Raw genomic sequence first — 19,068 nt, 5'->3', positions numbered from 1 at the left:
GAGCTTACAATCTAGTTGGAAGAAGGGGAGTTAACGGGACTGTCTCAGGCAGCCTTAGTAATGAAGAATGCATAAAAAAAAAAAGTTACATTTTTTATAATAATAATAAGAAGAAGAAGAAAAAGCTAAAATAAATCTACCCTATAGAAAAGCTGCAGCTCTCTACTTCAGTGGACCAACTTTTCCCTCCACTGATTGGCTGTTTGGAGCAGTCAATCAACGGCAGGGATGCACTCCCGCGGAAATCAATGGAAACTTACAGGCCACCATTACAAGCGGTAGTGGGAGTACGGAACCCCTACACGGCAAATAGCTATGGGGGCAAAAGGGGCTAATGGTGGGATTCTGCAGAAACAGACCACTCAGCTATCCTACGCATTAAAGTGCGTGTGACGATGCAGCGTCCCTTTCAGATACCGTCAAGCGAGACAGCTTAAAAAAAAAAATGTTAGGAGGTGGAAATTCGTGCCGCTAACCTGCTAATTTTATTTTTGTGAACTTTTCACAAAGTTCTGTCCCTTTTCCCCCCTGGTGCATTAAAGCCCAGCTGTTCGCCCCCCTGTATTTCAGAACAGGTGTTTAGTCCAATGCCGTCACATCACGTCGCACTCTAGGTGACATTGACCGTGCATTCTATCACGTGGCCTTAAACAGCAGCCACAGACGTTCTGTCATTTTCCCTTCGCTCTCCTTCTCCTCTGACAGCTTCTGTCCATCACGGTTCAGTGGAGGTTCTTCTACCCCCCCCCCCCAACCGCCCGCCCGCCATATCATCCCCACGCTCGGCTGCCAGGCAACTCCCCAGCCGGAATGGCAATTAGCCAGATGTCACCAGACCTATTATCTGCGTGCCACGGTTATACATTATTGAGTCACTGCACGATAACAGCAAGAATCCAGGGAATTAAAGGGCTGGGGTCTACACAAGCGCAACTTAAGTCACCCAAAAGAAGAGCGACAACAGTAATAAAGAAGTAATAAAAAATAAAGATTTTCTAAACTAAAGCACCGCTAGATCGCCATGAATCTCACTTTATAATATAATAATGGAATGCATGTCTGTCCCCATACTTTTATATGCTTTTGTTATTGCCCTATGGTTGTTAGAAATATGTATGTAATATTTGTTACAAAAAAAACCCTGCATAAATATTAACTTTATCACTTATTTCTCTTTTTCACATTAATGCTCACCTATCCACGATCCTCTGCTATTTGAGAAGTTTATAGAAATAAACGCAAAAAAAAAAGCTGTAAAAAATGCATACATAATATATAGATATTTATTATATATATATATTTTATATTTTATTATTTTTATTTATTTATTTTTAAATACATTTTTTATTTAACAGGAAGAAAATGCACTACTAGAAACAAGGCAAGTTTATATTTGCTAAATATATATATCATACTCCGACGAGCGAGCATTGCATTACTATCACCAGCGCCCGCTTGCCACTTGTAAATTTACGTTTTGACCTTGATGCCTGTGTTTGATTTGAGAAGCGATATCATTTAATGGAAACTCGCACAGCCGGATGCGATCTCTAAACAGAACATCGTGACGGAGGAACGCAAAGCGGTTATTGTTTTTTTAAGACCCAACTGCAAATTTGAGAAAAAAGTGATCATCCAGGTCGTCACCTTGTAAAGAAATGGCTATGAGCGATGATAATTCTAACACAAAGCGCATTGTTGCGGAGTGCGCGAGGGTTTATTTATGGAAGGCGTTTCGGTTCTATGAAAAAGAATTTCAAGCGTTAGATGGTTATACTGAATAATATGAAAAACTGTCACATTAAGCCGGGTCCCTTCGTGCCCGCTGCAGTGGGTACGCATTGTTTGCTATAACGACATTTATTTATTGGAACTGGAACGTTGCGAATTGTAAAAAGTCAGAAGAAGTTTGTTAACGCTCTGTGACCAGTGACGTAACTACAGAGGTTGCAATTGCGACGGGGCCCACTCTCCCACTCTCTAGGGGGTCCGGGTGACTCCCGCGTACACTTATTCCGGTCTCCTCGTGCCAGTTCAAAATTGTTCAGAAAAGGCCTTTCCAATCAGGATGTGTATAATCTAGATGTGTAAGTGCATGTGTGTGTGTGAGCATGGATGTGTATATGTTGTGTGTGCGCAATGAGTACTGTTAGAATGAGTGCGTACATGTGTTAGTTGTGTTAGCAAGTGTGAATTTGTCTAAGTGTGTTTACAGTACCTATGCGTGTATGTCGGAGGGGAGGAAGGGGGCAAAGAAGGCACAAACAAGCTTTTTGGGGCAATTAATTTGCATATTACATATACTGTATATACATAACTGCAAAACTCATCCCTACAGATAAATATGTATCTTTATACATCCGATAAATGAAACTAATGAAAGCCTGTAACATGTTTGCCATAAAATCCTAACCTGGTATAACGCAAATGAATCTAACACGCTGCCCAACCAAGACTGCTACCGGGATAGGAGCATTTCAGATGAATTCCCTGCAGCATAATCCAATATATAGCCCTCAATTAATCATCACTTAAAATGCCGAGGTAGGTAATTAATCAGAAGCCTGATTTATAGTCCGCACGCCAGAGACAAACAAACAGGACCCCAGGAATCCAGAAATGTACTTTTAGGCTACACGTCTCAGCCGCACTGGGAACGCTCTTCTCATTAAACTGGGAATATTTTAGACGTGAACGAAAAAAATAAATTCCTAAACAGGCAACTTTAATTTTAATATATATATATATATATATATATATATATATATATATGTTTAGTAGAAAAAAACAGCTGAATCCTACCCTTTTTTATTTTTTGCTACTATTTTCCGTGCAGGCGATGTGTTTGGGCGACACAGAGGTCCCTTGTAAAGAGGGATACTTTGGAGGTATGTAAATAGTATTTTCAAATAAAATTCATTACCAAACTTTTATTCTGTGTGGTTTTCTTTCCCAATATTTTCGGACATAACCTGGGGATATCCCTGGGAACTCTCCCGGCTTTGCTGTTGCGCTGCTTTTCTCCCAGTCATCGTGCCGGCGGCGCACGCACACTCCCAGACCCATTACCCCCCCCCAGTCACCCTGGGTAGCCCAAGCCGTGAAGTTCCCAGGCATGCTTAACACCGAACAGGTTTAAGTTCCTTGCATACTCACTGCTTTCCCATACGGGGTAAGGTCTGGGGGGGGCATGGTAGGGCAGATGGGACTCTCTAATTGGCTTATATGGACACCGATGAATACAACCCTTGTCAGGCTAACCTTACAATGGAACCTGGTCAACTTGGAATGACTACATATCCGCTCCGTACATTACTACCAAAAAAACATCTAGTTATAGTTATCAGAGACAATATACAAAAAACATAATACATGTTCCCCTTACGGTGGAGTCCATAGTTCTTTCAACCCCCTTGAGTCCTTCTCAATAACAAACCAGAGCTCGGCACTGTATTAAAAAACAACGGATTTAGTGACAGAATAACGTTATTTCATGACACTGCCAAAACTCGTCTCGGTTAATAATTCACGTCATTCACTCTCGGGTATTTTAATATAAATATTGTTTAATGAAAACAACCATCTACAGATAAATATACGACTTGCCGGTTCTAGCCTACAAGCCACGTTCCGTGTTCGCAGGACGTAAATAAAAATGTAAACAAGGGAGATTATGAATGGCGGCAAAACAACAGCAAGAAAGTCTCCCTGCGCCATTCTTTTGCTGCATTTATGCGCATTAACATATAAAAGCAAAAAGACACAGAACGGGGATTTGTCCACAGAGTCTGCTTTAGTGTTCAAATTCATAGCCGACAACAGTCCTGAATCGGTCACCCGGGTCCTAAAGAACGGTCTCTTCTAAATATGGACAGTTGGGAGGCATGATGTAAAAACAAAATACACACTATACATAAAAAACAGCCCCAAAAAAAAAAATCACCATTTATAAAAAATATATAAAACTGTTATAAAAAAAAAATATATATATATATTAAAAACCCATGTTTTGGATTTTTACCTGTTTGGAGAAAAATGATTGTTGGTAGCCCTTGATGCAGTTGATGCTTCAGAGAGTTATTGATATGCAGCCATGAATCATTGAAACTTCACACGCATGGATCACCCTCGCTTCCTAACCGACTAATCCGATACACGTTAAATAAAACAGGACATTAATATTAAGAGGAAAACCGTCTTTAAAACCCTTTTTAGATGGGGGAAGACGGATATCCGCAGGTCTTCACATAACAGAAAATATTATGCATTGTCTAAATCTGAATGCCGCTGAATTATTATACCATTTTAATGCGTTTTGTATGCAAGACTTAGCGTGCCTTTCACCTTTAGGGAGAACAGATGTGCTTATTTTTCTCCGAGGTATTCATTCAAATCAATTAGATTTTTTGTTTGCTATAAGGACATGGATATTTTTCCTGAGAAACACTTGTACGGCCAATTCAGCCACGAGCAGCGACTTCTGAGCCACTATCGGCAATTTATCAAATAAATATTTTGATGGAAATTTGGATTCAGCAAGAATAAATGTTAATTCATTCAATAATTAATGAAAGTAAAGTCAATGACCTATAAATAGTTTCTTTTTTAAACAAAGTGATTTTTTTTTATTTTTTTTTTATAGACCTTCTTAGATTTGCATACTTTTTATTATAACTTTTATACACCGTATAACTGTTCCACCATGGGGTGCTTTCTAGCAAATTAGCTGCTGTGACATCAGACCGAGGATAAGATTTTCTCAGGAGGGTGTCCGGGGCCAAATGACCCCAATCCTATCATGCCTTGGCCTCACCAAGATGCACACAAGGGCTAGCAATGGGGCAGGGGAGCTGCTCGGATTTGAAGAGTTGGGTCTACGAACTTAAGTTTTGTTTGTTTTGTTTTTTTACACGTGTTTTACATGCAGTTCCACACATGGCCACCAGGGTGTCTGTAGTAACAATGACTTTAGGCAGAAACTTCATGGTGTTCTGATCCCTTCAGGGTTCTTTTTAAGGGTCTCCAACTCAATTAGTTCCTGTAAATGTGGTTTTGACTGGGGCTTATCACTATCACTAAGCAAAATACTCCTTACACAATGTATGTAAGGGCTTAAAGTATAGAAATGCATACTTCCCAAGTGGCCCTGTGTATGAGAGGCAGTCCCCCTTTCCTCCCCCAAAGCCCCTTTTTTCAAGCAGCTCGGAATGTTTGCTGGGTATAAGGATTTCGCAGGGTTCCACAGCCCTAAACGCCACAATAATGTGTATAGAAACCACTGAAAATTAGTTTTTTTTGTGTTTATATAATATATCCTTGTAATCAAGGATATATCAATAGGTCTTGGAGTCATATATCTCTCAATAAAGAAGCCACACTTCTAAGCACCCTGTATAAATTAAAGAGGTCCCTTTTTGGCCACTTGGGTAGGATAATGATAATACATCTGTAATGCTATAGATTAATCAAATGTGTTACAATACTTAGCAATGGGGGAAACTCACTTTCATTTAAAGTGCACTGTAGAGAGAACGAGAGAGAAAGAGAGAGGGAGAGAGAGAGAGAGAGAGAGAGGGAGAGCGATATCAATTTATCAGTGATTAGATTCGGCACGAGAAAAGCCATGTTAATCGTTAAAAGCTAAGAGTACTGTTCTAAAGGGACAAAGATGAGCTCATCCTGAACATATATTTAAAGGGTTGGCGACATCTCGTTTTCCAGAAGACGGACTAGCAATAAACGGTTTTTATTTTACTATTAACCAATAGGTAGCTTATTTCTTTAATTACCTTTTTATGCGTTTTTGGACCAACTGCAATAGACCGTCCATTAATGAAGGCTGGGAGCTACAAAAATATTGCAGCAAAACATTTTCTTCTACTTTATATACACGTAAATTAAAGTTTTATGTCAACAGCAAGAAATATGAATTTTGAATAGATTTTACTGTAGAACGGGGTAGCCAACCAGACCGTAAAGAACAAATTACCATGATGCCCTGCAGCTCCCTACAATAAATGACAGGAATCTGAGCATCATAGGAGTTGTAGTTCCACATCTGCTAGCTATGAAGTGTGCTTTTAGCTTCCTACTCTTGGGCTTTAAAGAAATTATATATATATATATATATATATATATATATACACACATATATATATACACACACATTTATAAGCATATTATATATAATCATTCAACCCGAGTAACTATGTAGTTCTGGGAGGCATGGAAAATTTCACAATAAAGGAAAAGTATCGTAAAAAAAAACAAAAAACATTAAATGACTGTTTCTTTAAGAATCTCACACTTTAGACTATGATATCACTTTTTACATTAATTTCACAGTTACAATACCCACCAATCTTTCTTTTTATATTGCACATTGATTGAAGGGCACGTCCAGCGTACAGCAGACGCTGTTTAAATAGAGGACCATTAACACAAAAAAATTCGGGCCATTAAATGTGGAAACGTCTAGACTACAAGACTGGTATCTTTGGACTGAAAGCCTGGTGCTTCCCGTCACTTAAAACATTAAGGCACGTGAGGAGAACAACAAAAAGGGGGGGAACGGATATGATTTTCATGTAAAAGTGTCAGTCAAAAACCTCAGCTTGCTGAGGATAGTGAGGATTGTAGCCAAACTATAGCCAGATTGTTTCAGTTACTTAGTATGAGACAGAAATACCCTAAACATAATCTGACCAATCAATAGATATCACGCCATTAATGACACTGTACATACATATACGCCATACAGTTAGCCAATCAATGTAGTCAATAATATATACTAGAAAATAGTGGATAATTAATAATTCATAATTCATGATTGCTTAGAGTTTATGACAAATGTTAGTGTTTGATGTATGTGAGAACATCTGTGTCTTTGGGTCAAACATGATTCTAAGTTAAAATGTAACAATTCTTTTCAGCAAGTTCCTCCAGAGATCCGTGTCTAAGTATAATCACAGAACTAAATCACTGTGGCATCGCATCAAGTGCTGGCATTGCTTGGTACTTAAGTGCAGTGCCAGCTCGAGTATATTTGTCACACTAGGCACAGCGTTAAAACTCATCCTTGCCAAATGTTGCTCAAGAAAAAACAGGACAAGTTGACCTATATCAAAACCAAAGCCATTTATTAAAAGAATTCCTTAGAAAACAAATAATTCTAGATAGTCCCTTCAAGTCCTGTTTGTTATCACTTGACCCAAGCGAACAACGATCTTTAATATTCACCTGACTTAAAATCAACAGCGCCACCAACTGTGGCCGCCAAGGTCCTAGTTGTTGCAGATGTTCAGATGAAAGGCTTATCTGAGCATCATCAGATACAGTTGAGATTCCATTCCATCTAAATCTAAAAACTATAAAGGTATGTCCCAAAAGAATTCTAGATGGTACTTTCCTGAGCCCTACTTGTTGTATACATGATCTTTACAGACATCTTACAGATGGACAACAATGCCACCAACCATGATCAGTAATGGTCCTTATGGCTGCAGAGGTTCTGCTGAAAGTTTTAACTGAGAACCATCAAACACAGTATATCTAAATACTTTTTATAAAAAAAATACATACGGATATATCCAAAAATAATTCTAGATGGTCCTTTCCTGAGCCCTGCATGATATCAGTTGACATATCTCAACCTCGGTGGAGAAAACGTCTAACGTTAATCAGATCTGAGTTTCCAAGAACCAAGAGATGGACACAGCTACATTATTAGAAATTGTATTACTTGCATTTGTAACAACTCTCTTCCAAAGCACGTTAGAGCAGCAATAGCCCCGGCATATGCACACGCTGTTACGGCTCCTGTTCTTTCATTACACGTATTGATTTTTCACTGAAGACCCGCTGTTGTTGGAAAGAAGATCAGAGCCGAGATAAAAGAACGCTTTGTAAGAATGCTTCCTTGATCTCCCGGTTTTTCTTAAACATACAGTTACGATTGAACGATACGAGGAGAGTTAAAATGGAGATTTTATAATAGACAAGGTAAACACAGCCAAAAGAAAGGACCTTGACTTAAAGGTTAGAAGTGTTGATTATCCTATGATTACATCATGTCAGTGTGGCTTAATAAAGAAGGATGAAACCCACGCAGCTGTTTGCTGAGTTCCAAGCAAAGAACACATTAAAACACAGCAATTCTGCCGCGTAGATTGGAGCCATTGTATGGATCTGTGCATCAGTTTGGCCAGCAATTGTTTTAGATTTTGATTATATTTGATTGATCATGCACTAGTAATCCACCAATACCACCTTCCACTTGATGGAATCTACCAATGAGATGCAGGGATCTATAGGTAGGGGTACATTACATTAGATGCCGCACACAAGCGCATCCGCCATATTGAAATGTATTAAGGCAGCTGGGGCTTGGGTTGCAATGCTGGTGAGATTTTCTCTCCACCGCCATCCACTTATGGAGTTGTGGCACAGATACACCATACTATTATCTCTGATCTGCTCATCTGCCCCGTTGGGTTAACCTGTTATGTGGCAGAGTAGTTGTCATTCCTCCCGCCATATATTAGCTGTCCTAGGCCATAATACCTCGCTGGTCACTCACCATTATAAATCACCCCCTATGTACACTTTGGGAAGGTTGTCTGTGGCAAAAAGTCACCTTCCTTTGGTTGAACAAGATAAAAGTCTCTGTAGCCAACATAAACAACACAAATAATTATATGGTCTGAAATTGTAACATTGTTTCTTCAGAGGGTCTCATTAGAAGTAAAATCCAAAAAATCCTTGGTATGTATGTATGTATATCAGTGCAGCGGTAACTCAAACTGATTCCACATCTCTGTAAATAATGCATTGCTTGGTTTGGCACAGGTGCCGCCATACTGCATTATGGATCAAGTTCCACATTAATTGTTAGCAGGCTCAGGAGGGCAGCAGTCCCCCCCTCTTTCTTCTCCACTGAGCCACTGCTCAATGGGCCAGTTACAAGGGAGACCCCCCCCCCACCGGAGTCTCTGGGTTTTTGCCGCAATCTCAAGGTGAAGAGGACTCCTTCCTCTTCTACACAGCTCTGATCATATATTTTGCACCCAGTATGTTACAGTTAATACCCCTGCTTGAATGCAGGTGCCTCCACAGCGGCCGTGGACAGTACAGGTAGGGTAGCTTCTCTGGGTCAGCCCGATGGAAGTGTCCAAGGTAAATAGGTATCTGTCTAAAGCACCTCTTATAGACGCCATTACTTCCTTAATCGCAGATTTATACATCAATTATTTAATGCAGTGGAGTATAATCCATCTCTTATGCAAAGTGGGGATCTGAAATTGAGGATAGCAAAAACGCTAATTTACAGACAAAACATAATTTACAAAAACATAGTTATACTGTAAATCACTGGCATTATTACCAAAATATGTAAAATAATACCTTCAGACAGAGTAATCGCTTTGTTACACCCTTAAAAAAATTGCAGTTGTCGTATCATGTAAATCAAACGGCTAAAACGTTCGAATTAAAATGTAGTCTTTAGGGAAATGCACAGGGTAAATATTTAAATGCCACTGGAAATATGGGAAATTTCTGTTTAAATGCAAAATAGAATAGAATGATTGAATGCATAAAAGTAGAAATTAAAAAAAATACACAAGTACACTTGGAATTCTTAAAAAGAATATTGTTAGAATGTTGGAACACTTCAATGTTTTCAATTTTTATGATTTAGGGAAACCAAATAACTAAAACAATTCTCGGAAAAAAAAATTGCATAACTGTCTGAAAAAATGAGCATGTATTGTTATTATTTGCATAATTAATTCTACAATTTTCCTGTCTTTTTTTTTTTTTTTCTTTTTTTAAATTGTCAGATTAAATTTGACTCGTGGCATGTCACAGGGAGGGTGGTCACCAATCTAAATTGAAGCAGAAGCTACGGGGTGACAGTATTTAGATCTAGCAGCCGAATACCCTGTCAACAAGCGAGACACAGCTAATATAATGTCAAGAGGGCATGAAGGCTGCCGTTAAAATTCATTACCGTGCCAGGATTGAAGGCCTAAAGTGAGGTTTCTGACAAGCCTGGAATCAACAAATAAAAAGGAAAAAAAATAAAATAAAGCAAATGTACGAAAGCACAGCGGGACGGCTAATTTTATAGACACCGAAATGATTTTTGCGACTGTAAAAGGTCAGTATTATTGTCTTTTCTGCAGTGAGTAATTTTGTTTACTGACTGTGCAGCTTTAAAATGTTTTATATGTAGGATGGCTTTTCTTATAAACAACTCATAATATATTTTTTCCCAGAAAAATGCTGTTTATACAATTTATATATATATATATATATATATATATATATAGTCTTTATTATATATCCACACTACAGTGATTTATTAGTTAAGGAGCATTCCTGGGAATTCTCTTTCCCTTCTCACTTCTGCTAACCATGCCCCCCATTGAGGTATATCTGGCTCCATGCTCTCCTACGCAGGGGGAGGAGAAGACCTGGGCTGCTGCTTACCTGGCGAGTAATAGGGTACTCTATACATGTTGCTACATAACAAAGGGGTCAACACAAGCCATGATAGGTCTAGTGCTTTAGTATGTCACCATGGGCCGGTGTCAGAGCGTAGAACACATATCCAGCCAGCGGCCTTCAAGTACCAGACCTGATTTAAATCCCCAGTCTGGCCTTCGTGATGTAGGAAGAGCAGCGTACACAGTTTTTAGCCAGTTGCTTTAAAATAACCTCTCAGGAAACTTTACTTAATCTTTGATTTTAACTGTTTTTTTTAGTTTTTGCAGTTGGTATTTGTGTGAACTCCAATAAGACCATTACGAGTCGCTAACGGTACACAGTCATTAAAAAGCAATAAAGGCACACATTTTTATACTCTTTAAATGACCATAAATGAGCAAAAGAAACTACCATACATAAAGTAACATATATCAGTCGGTGTCCAGCTTGTTAGAACACGAGAGCACAAGCGCATATTCCCAGTTCCTGCACAGATACATGGCAGAAACGTGGCATGGCTTCCAGCAGAAGTGGTAGAGGGTAATACAGTGAGGGTATTAAATGGCTGTCTCTTTAGATACCTCCTTGTCCAACTACAGTTCACTTAATGCATAAACAAAGCCATAAATATATCACAATTTAACCTAAATAATCTTGGAGTTGTTTAGTAAATCTGGACCTTTGTGTTTTTTTTGCTTGACCAGTTGCCATCATTCAGTATTAAAGGCACAGGGCGCTCTTTGATACATTGTATTTGGAACAATTAGCTCCCGCACTCTTTCCCCTGCTCTTTTATACAGACATTTGTTTCCATTTCTCCAGTTTACTCTGTGCTTCAGCGGCTCCATATTAAAATTACAACCTAAGTGACCAGAAATGTAAATGAGAATATCTCTCAAGAATAGGATGAAAAGAGCCACTTCAGCCACTAGACCCTCAACAGATGCTGCTACGTTTGGCCGGCATAAAGAAGTCAAAGCCTTCCTTAGGTGGTCATTGTTATGTAAAGTGCCCCAGAGACAGATAATAATAAAGCAGCGTCTTCTGAAAGCCATGCTGGGGCTATTGTGTCGTAACAACTGTGCAGAGGAGCCTTCTGTGTAAAAACCGGAGAAGCAGCAGCGCACCTGGAGCCGACAGCGCCTTGCAGGGAGAAATCGCAGGACGGGAATTAGGTGGCCGGAACAAAACAAAAACAGAGGAAGAGATTTTGGTGACATATGCTTATTCCCAGCCTGGGAGGACGCAGGACGCGGCAGCGTTACCCAGAGACGGCAAAACCGGAGACAGTTTATTCCTCCCCGCAGAGTACAAAATCCCCAGTAAATTATTTCACCCCCCCCATCGGTGGCTTAGGGATCATCTTGCGAAATGGGCACAACACCAAAAAGAGAAAAAAAAACAAAAAAACAGATGTCTAGCCTGCAAGTGATCTATCAGATATGGTAAACATACACATTCATCTTGTAACCCTTGGTTTTCTTTGTGGAAAATATAAAAAAAAAAAAAAAAAAAAAAGAAGAAGAATGGAAAAAATTATTTGTATTTCTTTTAAATTAAAGATTTTGCGCATATGGGTCATCCTAAGCAAAAGCATCAGATTGTTGGGTACCAGGACCGGACTGGGCATTTGGCACACCGAGCTAATGCTGCTGGCTGATAGATCCCAATACTTACCTGGCCACAAGCATCCAACCAGCACATATGGTGGCCGCTGGCCTTAAAGTGCCAGGGCCACTTAGTCATCCACATATGAAGAGATCACTGGCTTATCAAGGTTGTGTTCCTCCACTAATCCCCACGGTGTGTCTTTCCCCCCCTAAAGGTATGCCACTCCTGAAAATCTCATCCACTAATGAGCAACCTCTTTATTTTGTTTTACGTTGTTATACCTTCAGGAAAAAAAATAATAATTTATTTCCTTATCACACTAGAGTACAACCGATATTCCATAGGAAAGAAAAAAAAAGGATTTTTTTTTTTCTTTAACAAATCTCATGTTAAACAAAAGTAATACATTTATCTGTCCATAACTTTAAATAAAACATGGTATCCAGAGCATATGAATTCATGCGTCATATACTGGCAAATGTTGTACACGACTGATGTGTCACTGCTTATTATATTCTGCCTGCTTAAATATGGCGGCATGCTGGCTTAGTTGGCATTTAATACAAATACCAGCCGTACTAGTAGAAATTTCATGGCTGAACATATATCTCAAGCACCCCAGTAAAAGATGCTTGGTTCTCCCAAAACAACATGAAATTCTGATTACACCGTCCTACATGTCATATAATGAACTCTCTTCCTGTTTCTTTGCACGTGAAATGAACACCTACATTAAAATTATGATTTATTTTAGCGAATTCAGTTTTTGTGAGGAATTATATATTTGCGCGCACAGGGAGGGAGAAATTCAGAATTTTAGATCATTTTAGCTGTCGTTTCCGGAATGATCAAGCCGTTAGGACTAGGACTTTTGACTTATGAAAGGGGTGAGGTTTCACGGTGACTCTGGGTATCGGTACATACATTTGAAAAGAAAATGTAACATGCAAAGTAGGCAGCAGGAAGTTGATCTTAATGAAACTGCAAATAAAGAATGCGATTGGAAAAGACAAAAAAACTAAATAGATTAAAAAGTTGAAGGAAAAAATATCTACAACATATTTCTTATTTTCTTTTCAAAGACTTTTAATATATTTATATATGTGTAGATATATATATATATTTATATATATATTTTTTTATTTTTTTTTTATATATTTTTTTTTCTTCATTTCTATACTATGATAGCTTTTCACGGAGAAAAGGAAAAAAAAATCCTAGTATGGCTTAAGGGCATACACATTTAAACCGATTACGGTGTTGGAATGTAGGTAAGGTATCGCAATTAACAGTTTAAAGGAGAACGCTTTACTTAAAATGCTTTCATGGAACAAAAGGATGTCTTACAGTGTACGTACACTTTCAACGTTCTGTTTTAACTTCTCTTCAAACTCTTCTATAGATGTATGAAATGTTATCTATTGTTCCCTGTGGTAGGAGGAAAAAGAGATATTATACATTACTTAGAAATATATTGGCTAACACAATTGGAAATAACTCTCGGGTAATAACTAACTTCGAGTCAAGGAACAAAACCTAAGATTTCAAAAATAAAAAATGAAAAAGTAAAGTTGAATTTGTAAAGTAGAATTTAAATGATTTATTTTTATTGCCGATAGTAAAGGGTAGTAGAATAAATTCTTAACTTCCTGTTTTGATTCAGAGCAACTTCCTGCTTAGTTCATGCTTGTATTTGGAGAACACGTTCTGCATAGAGAATAGACCTTCTCGAAGAAGAAGAAGAAGACACCTCTAAGGTCTCGAAAGCTTATGTGCCACCATTTTTTTTTTGTGTCGGCTCAATACAAAGTATCAACTTTCACTAAGACATTACTTCCCGACAGTTCCAATGAACTCTAGAAATACAGTTTGCATTTTAAGAAATAGTTTATGCTGCTCAGCGAAGTCTGTGGCTCTCGTATAGACACAGAAATCAAACCAAAATTTTAATGTCAAAAAGAATTGACTCAATTGTGTCCTGCAGTAAAGGTAAACCTTTACCAGATCATCACAGTTTGCCTATTTTTGTGATAGAAATCATAAATGTTTCAAAAAAAATTAAGGTGCGCTAAGACACCAATAACCTAATAATACCGTGTATATTAGCTGCTCTCTCTGGTTCTGTTTGGAATAAATTGGGGTTAGATTCCCCCCTGTTCACCTTCCTCGTTCTTATACCCATCCTAAAATCATTCATAGGTAGACATAAGCTAAGTCTACCAGACATACTGAGGTCAGTTGGGTAGATGGTACCTCTTAAACATAACAGTTAATCTTTACCCAATAGGTGTATATTTGCCTACTACGGGAGACTGGTTATTTTAATGTCACAACATGACATCATAGGTGCTACAAAAATATGCTTGAAATAGCCACTTGAAGCCTTAAACTCACTTTCATGTAATCGTAACAATACATTTCTAGTTCTGACATCATTCTATCCTTATCATTCATGTCCTTCTGTTCTGCTTGCCGCTATGCGACTACCTGCCCTCTGTTTTATGTCATGTTTTATAATACACGCAATTTACATGTTATGACATAAAGGATTTCTATGTTTCCAGGCTGGACAGATATACGTCCCAGTCCATATGAAAATAGCATTTTAGATGCACAGCCATCATTAATTAAAAAAAAAACCCAAAAAACATTGAAAAACCAGCGCATAAAAACATAGATACTGGTAACATTTCAGAACATTGACCTTCAGTCTGCGGAGCAAGATAAACCATAACATAATTCACAATTTCTCCATTACAGCTCTGTTATATGTGAGACCAAGATTGATTTTATGGGAAAACAGTGTATATTGGTTCAGAAATCTTTATATAACATAAAAACCAGTCACAAAAAAAACACCACACTTAAGTATTTAAATTTGGACAGATACATTTCAGAATTTGCATGAATATTGATGTTAATGGTGTCCTGCCAAACAGTTTCATCTAGGATTTTTTGTGCATTTCTGCCAAAGGCCTTCAGAAACGGGTAATAAAATATATAAAAAAAATATACAAAGGGACAGAATATCCATATTCTGGTAATTGTGGTAATTCTCCTGTTCTGGCGTACGTCACCGATCACATCTTTTAAGACTTCCGACTATCCTGTCTTTATTCAGACAAAAGCAATATTGTCTACAAACCACTAGGGCTTTATGTGTAAGATGGGATCAAGATTGCATAGATATCATCACTCAGGAGATTCAAAGGCTGAGAAGTTCACCATGGCAACCGAAGAGTAAATATTATGGTCGTCTCTATGCACCTTTAACATGGCAGGGACCGTTCTGCAGAACTCGTCGTCTTAAAGATAACGTCACATTCCAGGCTAAGAGCCAATCTTAATGGCATATAAAATGTATATAAAATATATTAACGGCATTTTGCCCCTGAATCACGTTTTAAGCGGATAAAATCTTTATGGGATCTACGAAACAATAAATAAATAGTCTCTATTGGTTCCAGCACAGTTTTCTAAACAGGAAGGGCACAGGAAGTGGGTTAACAACTTCCTGCTTGGGCTGATTCATTCTATCCTCAATGAGGGACGATATCAAATAAATGAACATTTGTGCAAAAGGCCCCAGTTACACCATTGGCGGTGCTTGCAAATCTACCTTAAAAATTAACTCCCTTTATCTGCAGCCCAGGAGGCCGCCGTTGTTGTCAGGCATGTGATATTTTGGGGTGACTTTCTCTGCTCAAACACCACACTGAGCTGATGCTTTATGGCGATGCTATTAAAGCTGCATAGACTTTTGTTAGTCAGAGTGTCTGAGAGGGTGATTAAAACTGATCCATTCTAATGTTTCCCACGATCAGGGCCGGCCCTACTATGGAGCAGAGTGGGGCAATTGCCCCAGGCGGCACTTTTGAAGAGCCCCAAGCGGTTTTTTTTTTTGTTGTTTTTTTTTAAGCGGAGGAGAGAGAGGGGCGCCGAGTGGTTTTCGCTTATCAAGTTTTCAGTAACCGCTCTGTCTCCTCCGCGAGCCCTCTAGCTTGGTCTCGGCGCCGGCTTGTAATGCTGAGCGCCGGAATATGACAATTTCCAGCGCTCAGCAGTTAACCGTGGCAGAGCATGGAGACTCACCGCAGGACGGCTGGAAGGTAAGTGAAGTATAAAGGGGGGGATAGGGTAGATAATAGGCAGGGTAGATGAGAAGGTAGGGAGAGGAAGGGTAGATAATGACCCCTGGCGTCAACAGGGGAGGGGGCGGCATTTTAAACTTCGCCCCAGGCGGCATCATGTCTTGGGCCGGCCCTGCCCACGATAGTATAAAAAAGGATCGAGATGTTTGTCTAGTAGATTGGGCTAAAATAACACGCATACAAATATCTGATAAGCAGCTGCCTGAAAACATATTATGTTTTATAAAAGGACAATATTTTTAAAGCTTATTTTTTAATATGATACTAGAAATGTAAATATGTATTTTCATACATTGTACGGCTATTATATTGACTCTTGCAGTTAACAGGCCAAGCACTTGCTTAATAAGTGATGTCTGATATATTTCTAAACCAGAAATCGTAAAAAGAATCTTTTCAATTCTTAAGGCCATTACATAAGGCAAGGATTTAATTCTTGAAATTATATTACAACCTCCATCTAACAAACCGTATAAAATATTTTTCGGTGTGTAATACATATACAAGCCATTGGCATTTCCAGTTGTCGCTCACTATTAGTTCAAAGACCGTAAAAAAAAACAACTTTTCCTAATTTATTTTCACTTTATCATATTGCAAGACATGTTGTTATAATAGTTCTTGTTCATGGAATCACAGAAACAATAACAATTATGCCCTCTAGGAAGCAAAGCCTATAAATTATGTTACATCACGTAACATGTTGGGTCCACACGCTGTATTATGAAAAAATATAATTTCCATTTTTAGACCAAAATATTGCATTTTATTGCTGAAGTTGTAAAATATTTTTTTTTTGGGGGGGGGGGGAATCCATAGGTTCAAAAACGGTATATTATTGTGTAAGATGTTTAAGAAATGTAGGTATAATTTCGATAGGATTTTTTAATGGACATACCGGTTGGTTTTTTTTTCAAGTGTTTTACTTAGAAATGCTTAATTTCCAAGCGGCAGCTGCCTGCCTGTCTGTCTGTCCTAACCGGAGCGTGAGTATTTGCATGGGTACTGGGGGTGTGGTCTTGCACTCCTAAAGCACCAATTACGGCATGCCAGATCATCGCAGAGGGTGGGGCCAGCAGTTCTGTAGAGTATTTAACACAGAAACACTCTGCAAGGTTTCAGGAGACTTCAATTTATTTATAAACTAAATGTGTCCAAAACCTCCCTCTTTCACTACAAAATTTACTAAGCTGCTGAAATTAAATTTGGTGATTTTTCCAACTCACCAAAACTCATCCATGAGCCATATTGTAGCCTACATACAGCCCCTCATTTAAATGGCCAGAGGGCACTTATTTTAGGGTATATGGCTAGAGGCATGGCAAGGGGGCTTTACCAAGGTTGCTTATGTCATTTTAAACCATAGTAAAGCATCCACAAAAATAATATATATTATTTACACTATTTTTCGCACATTATTGAGGCTTTTGGGACTATAGAACACTGTAATACCCTCATACCCAGCAAACATTCTGAGCTTCTAGAAAAAGGAGACCACCAGGGGAGGAAAAACAGGACAGAGGGTCCTCGATCCCAAAGGGTGGATGCTCCTCTTAAACAGGGACATTTGAAAGGTCAGGCCTCACAAATAACAAGAAAACTACATAAAGGCTATTGTGGAAAATTCTCTTTATGCTTACTGTAAAATTATTTTAGGTTCACCCCCCTCCATGCCCCCCCCCCCAAATAAAACATACTCACCTCTCATAGTAAGGTTGATCACGGTAATAAACAAAGTTCATGCTCTTTTTCAGGCCATTTCAACCAATGTGTAATCCTTCGCTTCCTTACACGGCTACAACTGAACAATGAATAGCAATCATACATATGCATGCGCATGTTTATTCAGGACCGTCTTTAGTTCTCATGGGGCTCCGAGCAAACCTTTGTTGTTCAGCCCCACACATATATTCTCTCTCTTTCCACAGATCATACATGTATATGTTTTATAGGGCAGCTCATAGTAACTCATCCACTACAGAGACACATGCAATAGATGCATATAAGATATATAATATATTTTATATATATATATATATATATATATATATATATATATATATATATATCACACACATATATCGGTCGATAAACCAATTACATTTTTTTAAATAAGAAGCTTGGCACTCAAAGTATTGCTTACTCAGAAAACTTTATATTTAGATGTATTTAAGTATTTATGAACTTTTATAAGAATTTCTATTTACCACCCCAAAGAGGGTGGATATTATCTATACTGTTAATACTAATTGAGAAACTACAAGTTAATCCTATTACCACTGAATAAAAGCCCCTCTTTAATAGACCATCTCTGCAGCGCTATGAATGTATGGCATACAAGTCGATCTATATAGTCTGCTAATAGGATTGCAAGCAGTTACGTAGCATTTTGCCCCATATTTAGGGGCGTTTCCCTTAATGTTTTTACCAATTTTGTCTAGAATGAAAGTATAGGAGAATCATGACTTTGAGCCATTTCAAATAATCTCTTGACCAACAACGATCTAAAACACATATTTAGGAAATAAAATGTAGTTCCAACTTTAACAATTTTATCCCAAATTTTGAATAGGTAATTGAAATTAATTATATAGCTGTATTCTTTTTGAAGATGTATTGCGGCTAATAGAAAAAAATAACTTAACTTTCTTTGAAAATAAATCAAGCCCCTGTTATAAAACTGATTAACATAAGCCAAGTATATATATATATATATATATATATATATATATATATATATATATATATATAAAATTTTTCTTTTTTTTTTTCTTAAACAAAATCCTATGATTTATATTTTTGCCTTAGCGTTACAAAA

The sequence above is a fragment of the Sceloporus occidentalis genome, unplaced genomic scaffold, assembly GCF_023333645.1.
Source record: "Sceloporus occidentalis isolate IW3139 unplaced genomic scaffold, rSceOcc1.0.p SCAF_97, whole genome shotgun sequence".
Classification (NCBI taxonomy): Eukaryota; Metazoa; Chordata; class Lepidosauria; order Squamata; family Phrynosomatidae; genus Sceloporus; species Sceloporus occidentalis.
The sequence above is the reverse complement of the archived record's forward strand: the minus strand, read 5'-3'. Positions refer to the sequence as shown.